The 9,229-nt window shown below is 42.6% G+C and overlaps 1 pseudogene; it reads left to right on the top strand.

The window, feature by feature from the left end:
• The first annotated feature begins 228 nt into the window (after nucleotides 1–228).
• Nucleotides 229–7,289, top strand: LOC136510500 (protein TOPLESS-RELATED PROTEIN 2-like; annotated as a pseudogene).
• The last annotated feature ends 1,940 nt before the right edge of the window (nucleotides 7,290–9,229 follow it).

Below are 9,229 nucleotides of genomic sequence, written 5' to 3'. Positions count from 1 at the left end.
TACTTCACTGAGCTGCCTAGGGAGGTAAGATATCTGAGGTTTCTGCAAACACTGGATTTACGGAACAGCTGGATAAAGGAGCTGCCCGAGGAGGTGGGACTTCTGACGCAACTTGTTTGCCTATGACTACGAGCCACTCGGGAAACAAGAGAGCCGGCAGGTTTGATCGGTAAGCTGACGTCATTGCAAGAACTGTGTATACGGTGTTCTGGAGGTGAAGATGCTACAATGCAGTTTGTGAAGGAGCTGGGTCTGCTGAATGAACTGAGGGTGCTCCAGGCTACTATTCATCATGTTAGGATCAGTGAGAGCATCGAGAGTGCTTTGCTGGAGTCCCTTGGTTGTCTGCACAATATCCAGGAGCTTGAAATTTTGGTATACTATCCAGATAAGGGCTGGGTGAGCAGCGATGCAGGACGGGTCTCCTGTCGGCATCTCCGTGTCCTGCGTTTGCACTGCTTTGTGTTTTCTGGACTGCCAGTGTGGATTAACTCGTCGCTTTCTCCAAACCTATGCTATCTGGATGTGCAAGTGGTAGTTGTGGAAGACCAGGACATGGAAACCCTTGTCAAGTTGCCAGAGCTCAGTTGCCTCATACTGTGTTCAAAAAGTGACACCAAGTCAGTAGTTAGCATAAAGATTCGTACTGATGAAGGTGTTGGCTACTTTCGCAAGTTGAGATTCTTAAAGATAGATGGTGCATCTATCTGGTTTGATCTGCGCGGCAGCAAGTACTGCAACAACAGCAGGGTAGCATCATCTAATACTATCATGCCACGTCTTGAATCCCTTGAGTTTGGTGTCCATGTGCGGTCCCTAAAAGACGAGAACCTGCATCTTGGTTTTGACAAGCTGCTTGGTTTCCAGAACCTCGGAACAAGTTCGCTCCAGCGAGTCAAAGCCGAAGTGAACTGTGAAGGTGCCCGTACTTGGGAGGATGTGGATGAAGCGGAGGCTGCGTTGGAGCACGCGGCCGCAGTCCATCCAAAACATCCCACCCTTCGAATCGTGAGGGTAATGGAAGAATATATGAAGTCACGCTACCAAGAGGTATGATGAACTGATCATGCATGCACATTGAACTTGCTTTCAAAATTCAAATGCTACTGGCTCTGATTTACTATTGCTAGCTTCCTATCTATCCTGTCTTTCTATCCGTATAATGGTCACAACAAAATGTTTATCTCAGGTTCAAGTAGTAGTAGAGGACTAAAGGTAGGTACGACCCCCTGCTACTACAGTACCTCACGAACTAGGAACTCAATCTAGCTAGCTGCTAGTTTCTCTTCTTTTAATTATTATTAGTCCTAGCTCAATCGGGTTCTCCTGCACAGTATTATGGACATGTATATTATCTAAATAATAAGTACTACTCCCTTGGTCTCCAAATTATAACATGTTTTATGTTTTTCTAATACATTATTTTAGATATGTATCTAGATATAGTGTATATCTAAGTACACGGCAAAATCAATATATCTGAAAAAGATAAAATGTCTTATAATTTAGAATAGATGGAGTAGTAAGTAAGGGTGGACTGTAATAGTTACCAATTTACCATAAATCTCACAATGTGTATATATATACCAAAAGCATGTAACAAGGGCAGGTCCCCGAAAAAAATAAAAAAATTCCGTTTATCTTATTCTGTGCATGCCTGTCGCCGTGGCCCACAGATATAATTTTCTAATGGCTATTGCAAGGTCTTAAGCTACTACTACTTTTTAGATAATGGAACCTAAGCGTAATGGGTGTTACTACTACCCACCATTCTTTCTACTTCCACAGTGGTAAAGTAGGTAATAAGCTTCCTTCTTTATTGATTTTCATTCGCTTTGTGGACTCCATTACCCCTAGTAAGCAAGAGCTCTAACCAAATATGAACAGTTACATTTCATAAAAAAAAATAGCCCAAAATGTTTCACAAAATGCCAAAAAAAAAAGATAGTCTAGATTATCAATTACACACACTGGTCAGTCGCGTTTCGTGGCTTGCGCCACAAATTAACAATATGAAGTGTGATGCCTAATTACTGAAACCGAAGGACCATAAAAATGTAAGGAAAAGGAGTCAGTTTTGGAATGTGTATAGGGCCCATGTCTATATTGTGTTCGTATGACGACAGGGAACTCATGAGTGGCCAGCTGAGTGTGTAACAACTTTTTCCGTTTTTGTTGCAATTCAATATATTTATTTCCAAACTGTATCGAACAAATGTAGGCTTTAATGGAAATTAGAAGAGATCCTGAGTTAATAATTAAGGCATGGAAGTTGGCGGACATAGTTGGCTCAGGACATATTCAAATCCTTCGTATGCCAGAAGATCCGGCAGCATCTTCTTCAAGCAAAGTATGTTCAACAACGTTTGCATGTACATCTTCTATTTAATGCGAGAAATATCACACAGCAATATCTGCTCATGTGCTTATGATTTTCTTGACATAGCACGCACTGAACAGTTAGGTAGAATTTAAGACAGTTATGTTTATATTCAGAGCAGTGATACAATTCTAATAAGCATTGTGCTTTATTTGTTTTCTTCGAAGGTTGTTCGCTTGCTTTACACAGATGATGCTGGGGTGGGACTTTTGGCTCTCAGCTCCAATGCTGTTCATAAGCTGTGGAAATGGGAGCGCAGTGCCAATAATCCACGTGGGAAGGTTAGACCTGACCACTAGCTCTCTTTTTTTTTCAACACTACAGTTCTGTTTAGTTGTTTTTTGAAAACCATCCATCACAACTTTTTGTTAGCCATCCAAATTTGTTCCACCTGTATTATGGCAACCAGAAAATGGCATTCTAATGACAAACGACACTACTAATGGCAACGACCCTGAGAAAGCAACATCCTGCACTGCACTATCAAAAAATGAAGCCTATTTAATTTCTTCTACTGGTGCAAGTCTCATTGTTCAACATGAATACATTCGAGGTATGTCTTCTTCAGTTGTCTATAACAATAAGTAGTTAATTCCATGATTGATCTCTTACAAATCATGCATGACTACGTCTGTAAAATAAGGTTTATTTCGTAGTTGCACCATGGCCTTTCTTTGGCTTCACTGATTTCGAGGAATCTCTCATAGGTCGAGACTACTTTCATGGCACTTCCACCTGCTGCAACTTTCCTTGCATTCTACCCGCTAGACAATAACATCATAGCTATTGGAAGGGAGGACTCTTCAATTCAAATCTACAATGTTTATACCGATGAAGTGAGTATTAAACTTGAATCTGTCATCCCCTGTTTCCGTAAGCTAACAAGATAGTGGTATCTCCCGGTAACACTATGAACAGTAGTAATAAGTACCTTGTGGTATGACCCAAAAAACATTCAAAAACCATACATATGTTGTTAGCTCGACATTTAAAGACCTAAGAACTCTTAATGATAATGGATTCTTCCTATGTGTGGAACACTATGCTTAATGTTACTAATTACCATTTAGTTTATATTTAACATTGAGGTGCCAAAATATTGGCTTATCTTAATCGAATTGCACAGGTTGAAACTGAGCTCATGGGTCATCAGAAAAAGATAACTGGATTGGCATTTTCAAAGAAGGTGCTTGTATCTTCAAGTGCTGATGCTCAGGTGTGAATTCATATATATATATATATATATATATATATATATATATATATATATATATATATATATATATATAGGGAGAGGCTATTCAGTAGCCGGCTACAAAATAAGTTATTCTGTAGCCACTTCCATTTACTATAATTTTATATACTAATTTACCATAATGTCAATACATATTTACGATAGTTGGGTTACTATAATATATGGGGATATTTACCATAACGTTATATTAAACCACTTAGTAAGGAGTTACTATAATCTCGTAAATTAACATAGTAATTATCGTAACTCAAAGTGGCTACAGAATAAGTTATTCTGTAGCCAACTACAGGATAGTAATTATATATATATATATATATATATATATATATATATATATATATATATATATATATATATATATATATATATATATATATATATATATATATATATGGAAATTATTTTCTACTCCTATGGAGTAGTTACTCCCATGTGTATATCTCTAGATTTAGGGCGTATATGGCCCGACGAAGTGTACGTAGATGGAGTATATCATCATACTAGACCATCTAGGGTACTATGTATGACAAGTATATATGTATACTTAGAGTATATGGTTATACTTATTTTATATGCTACTATCATAGTATTATATAATATATTAAAAAATATGTGTTCATTTGAATTTTTTTCAAATAGTAAAGATACAGAGTATCTTAATAATAGTATGTCAACATACTCAAACTAATAAATGAGTATGTACACATATGCAACGTGATTTATTGATTATGGGAGTAACTACTCCCGGGAGTATATAAAATGCACTATATATATATATATATATATATATATATATATATATATATATATATATATATATATATATATATATATATATCAAAAAGAAATTGGACCAGCAATTTTGTTGTTTTTTTATTAAAGGGATCCACCGGTAAATGTAAGCTCTGTGCATGTGAGCTAGGCTTCTGTAAGGTGGTGAGACGCCTAAGAGGGGATGAATTATGTAACTTAAAACTCTACTTTTAAGTATGGCCTCTAATTTCAACCTTAGCAAAACATATGCAATTAAGTAAACTATCTAAATGTGTAACTACGATTTTGCTAGGTGTGTTGCTATCTCTACCGTAAAAGAGTTATGCAACCTAGGTTCTAATCCTATCAACTAGCCTATCAACTAAGATAGTAAAGGTAAAGCACACAACCAAGGTAGCAATATAAATACAGAAGCTAAAGATGAGGTAGAGATGCAACCTCCCATAGACGACTCCAGTACTTTTACCGAGGTATCGAAAAGCGCTCAAGCTTCCCCCTAGTCCTCGTTTTAGTCCCTCGCAAGGATGCCCTCGCAAGGGCCAAACTCCTGGTCGGGTAACTCCGTGGATAGCCTCGGGCCTTCCCCACGCGCAAGTGGATCTCGGATGTGCCTTCCGGCAAGCCTCTCCCGGACCGCTCCTCACCGTCTTCACTATCAAGCTTCCAGTCGAACCGCCGCGGGCCTTGTTCCCTCCGGTACATGGTGGCGGCCACACCACAAACACGGTTGGTGTGGTCTCGCAGGACTACAAGCCCCTCCGATGTACAACAATGGTACGCGCAAGCATCGAGTGATAAGAGGTGTGAAACTTTAAGCACTATGCTTGTGGAGAGCACCAAAGTGGTGTAGCAACACCCTACTATCTTTCCCTTGCTCCCTCCTATCTCATTTGGCTGGTTGGGGCATCTATTTATAGCCTCCAACACGAAACTAGCCGTTGGAGGCTGAAAACCCAGCCTCTGCATGAGCACCGGCTATATAGGTGCTCACATCGCACATGGCCGGTACCTTGCTACGTCAGCTAGCCATTAGACACTGAAAAATCCGACCGCTGGAGCCCTGAAATTGTGACCAGTGCACCAGCCATGCGTGGTGTCTGGTGCTTTGGGCGGTGCTATGGCTGGTGCATTATGGGCTTCTCCAACTACGCTGCAGCCTTCTTTGTGTGCCGTGTCCGGTGCACACCCAGAGTGGCCAGTGCTTTTTGGTTGCTTCTCCTCGCGCCGCAAACTCTCTGAGTGCCGTGACCAGTGCTCCGTATCCGGTGCACACAGGTGTTGCCGGTGCACTATTCCTTTACAGCCATTGCCGCACCTGACACGTGTGGTGACCGGTGCTATGGCCGGTGCTCACATTTCAGCTCGACACCCTCTCGTATTTTGGGCATAACTCTTAGCTTCGAACTCCGATTTTGATGATCTTGGACTTTTTGGAAAGCTAATGAAAAGATCTACAACTCTAAACTGGTGCCATTTCAATTTGCGCTGATACAAAATCATGAGACAATTCCAATTCATTCACATCTTTGTCTTGGCTTCAGTGATTTCACTTATGTTCGTGTCTTTGTCCGAGCTTCTTCATCATCGCATCTTGGACTCCTAGCTTCACTTCTAGGTTGATCACTCATACTCTAGTGTCTTCCTTTGAGTGTTGATCAATTCTTCATGTTACAATCTTGGTCCAAGTCCGCATGTGCATCCTATATATTGAACTACAACACATACACCTGCAAACACATTAGTCCAACTTAGTTATGTTGATCATCAAACACCAAAATCTAAACTAAATGGGCCGATGGTCCATTTTCCTAACAGCTTTAACCCCAATGTTATAATCATCACATTTCATATTGTCCTTTAGTTCATTTTCTAAAAGATATAATGATCTATAAACACAGTCTTGATGGCATGAATAATTATTTATTTTATATTTGCTTGTTTCTTAATCTGAATCAATTTTTTTTCCAATGAAACGAAATTAATTTCTAGGTATGTGCTTGGAGAATTAATTATTGGGAGAAGATGAAATCAAGATACATCCAACCTCCATCTAATCTTTCCAGTGCTTTAGTTGGTGACACAATGGTACAGTTTCACTACAATGGAAGACATCTTTTAGTAGTTCGTGAGAGCCAATTGGCGATCTATGATCGGCAACTAGAATGCTTGTGCTCGGTAAGTCATTTACAACATTTTCATTAAAAATATTTTTTTCTCTAACTTGACATATGCAGTCTTGACTAACATATCACATGATTTATATTATGCCTGTAGAATGCCCCTAATCTTAGCGATGCATTGTAATAAACACGTTACACACTGATATTTAACCTTCTATAACTTGATATGCATGCATTGTAATAAACACGTTACACACTAATATTTAACCTTCCATAACTTGATAATGCAGTGGTTCCCAAGAGATGCTCTCCCTGCTCCAATTTCGAGTGCGGTATACTCACTTGGTTGTTTGTTGGTCAATGCTGGATTTTGTGATGGTGCGATTGGAATATTCAGAGCGGAATCTCTAACATTACAGTGCAGGATAGCACCCTCTGCCTACATACCTTCTTCAATATCCACGTATGTGGAGTTTCAAGCAGTTTCTATTTTTTGTTTGTGAGTGGTACTTTTAGTTCTGGTAACCAACGTCTTGTTTCTATTGCCTCTCTTGTTTCCAGCAGTGGTGAAACTGTCTATCCCACAGTTGTCGCTACGCATCCGTGGAAGCCAAACCAGATTGCAGTGGGCATGAGCAATGGTGCAGTTCTTGTGCTAGAGCCATTGGATACAGACGACGTACAAGTGGGGAGCGACGTCTCCTCCGAACAATATCCATCCAGTGATGTCAGCAGTAGCAGGGGTGACAGCCAACTCTAGACGTCTGATTGACTGATGACAAGGTGATACGGCAATGCTTGTTTGGCCTAGAACGCCAGATTCGGTTAAATATTTGGCTTGGCTGCTAGATACATATTCAGTCAAATGGAACTGACTTTTTATCCACCCATCCAGTTACATGTATACCATCTATTGCCAGACTAGTGTTTTCATGTCGTTGAGGACTTATTACATGTTTGTAATATGTGTAAAGTAATATGCTGCTCTCCCTCTGTATGCACGGCAGGGGCAGGCACCGAAAGGGCTCCCCTGTTGCTGCACTGTAGCCACGGCAGGGCAGGCGCCGAAAGGCTCCCCTGCTGCACTATAGCCACAGCAGGGGCAGGCGCCAAAGTCAGCCCTGCTGTCACATCTAGTCAGTGTAGCAGCATGGCAGCCTGACATGTCTATATACTAGGATTAGATGAGTAGAGTTGTATATATAGCTTCCCACTGAACTCAGTGAAGGGAGAGAGTTCAGTTTTGCCATCTCCTCTGCAAAACTCCGGCCAACGCTGGTGCTTATATTGTGTGTGTGTGTGCTCTGTTCTTTCTCCCTCTTCTACCTCCAGACGTAGTCTGTGTGCGCGAACACCGGTGACCAACAAGTGGTATCAAAGTCGTACAAGTGGCATCGCCGGACTAACCGCTGGCGATAATGGACGGTTTAGAGATGGGCGACAGCAGCGACACTGCTGTGGCTTCCCAACCACGATAGGAGGTCATCGTGCGCACGGTGCGGGAGGTTAGCGGCACCTGTTGGCTGATGCTGACTCGCACCAACTATGGCAAGTGGGCGGTGGCCATGAAGATCAAGCTCAGAGCCCAACGGCTCTGGAATGCCATTGACAAGGGCACCGACAACGAAGAAGATGACATGTTAGCATTAGAGGCTATCATCGCTGCTGTGCCAACGGAGTATAGAGAACCGTTGGGGGCGAAGAACTCTGCTAAGGAGGCGTGGGAGGCCATTACAGCGATGCGCGTCGGCTCCGACCGCGCAAAGAAGGCGATGGCCTAGCTACTGAAGCAGGAGTACGCCAACCTCAAGTTCAAGGATGGTGAGTCGGTGGAGGACTTCTCCCTCCACTACAGTCGCTCATCAGCAAGATGAGGAGCCACGACGTCACCATCGACATAGAAGAGGTGGTCTCCAAGTACCTCCACTCCGTGCTAGTGAAGTACATCCAGATCGCTCTCTCCATATAGACGATGCTAGACTTGTCCACCCTCACCATTGAGGATGTGACAGGCCGTCTGTGGGCGGTGGACGAGCGCATGGAGCAAGCCACAGCAACGATGGACAGCGGCAAGCTACTGTTGATATAGGAGGAGTGGGCTGCCCGGATGAAGGACAAGAAGTCCGAGGAAGCCTCCTCCAGCCGCGGTGGCGATGGCAAGCGCCACGGCAAGGCTTCTTCAGAGAAGAAGAAGAAGAAGGTTGACCCCAACGCCTATCGACGCTGCGGGAAGACAGGCCATTAGGCAAAGGAGTGCCCAAGTCACAAGCAGTAGAAGAAGGCTAAGGCTCATTTAGTGCAGGCTGATGAGGATGATGAGGCCACTCTCTTGATGGTGACGTTCTTTGCACTGCACGACGTTGAGACCAAGGAGAAAGGAGAGGTGATGGCGGTGGAAGGGCACGGCAAGGCTCTGAAGGCTGTCAACCTCGATGAACCGCGCACCCAAGTCCACCTCGGACGTGTGGCGGTGAGCAGGAGCAATAGTGGTACCTGGACTCCAGCACCAGCAACCACATGATGGGCTCCAAGGAAGCCTTCTCCGAGCTCGATGGCAATGTGACCAGCACGGTGAAGTTTGGTGATGGCTCAAGGGTGGCGATCTGAGGGCATGGCACCATCATCTTCAGGTGTCAGAACGGCAAGCATCATGCACTGACAGATGTATATTACATCCCATAGCTGCATTCAAGCATCATC

This window comes from Miscanthus floridulus, chromosome 16 (assembly GCF_019320115.1).
Source record: "Miscanthus floridulus cultivar M001 chromosome 16, ASM1932011v1, whole genome shotgun sequence".
NCBI classification, from domain to species: Eukaryota; Viridiplantae; Streptophyta; class Magnoliopsida; order Poales; family Poaceae; genus Miscanthus; species Miscanthus floridulus.
Note: the sequence above shows the minus strand (reverse complement) of the source record. Positions and strands in the feature narration are given on the sequence as shown.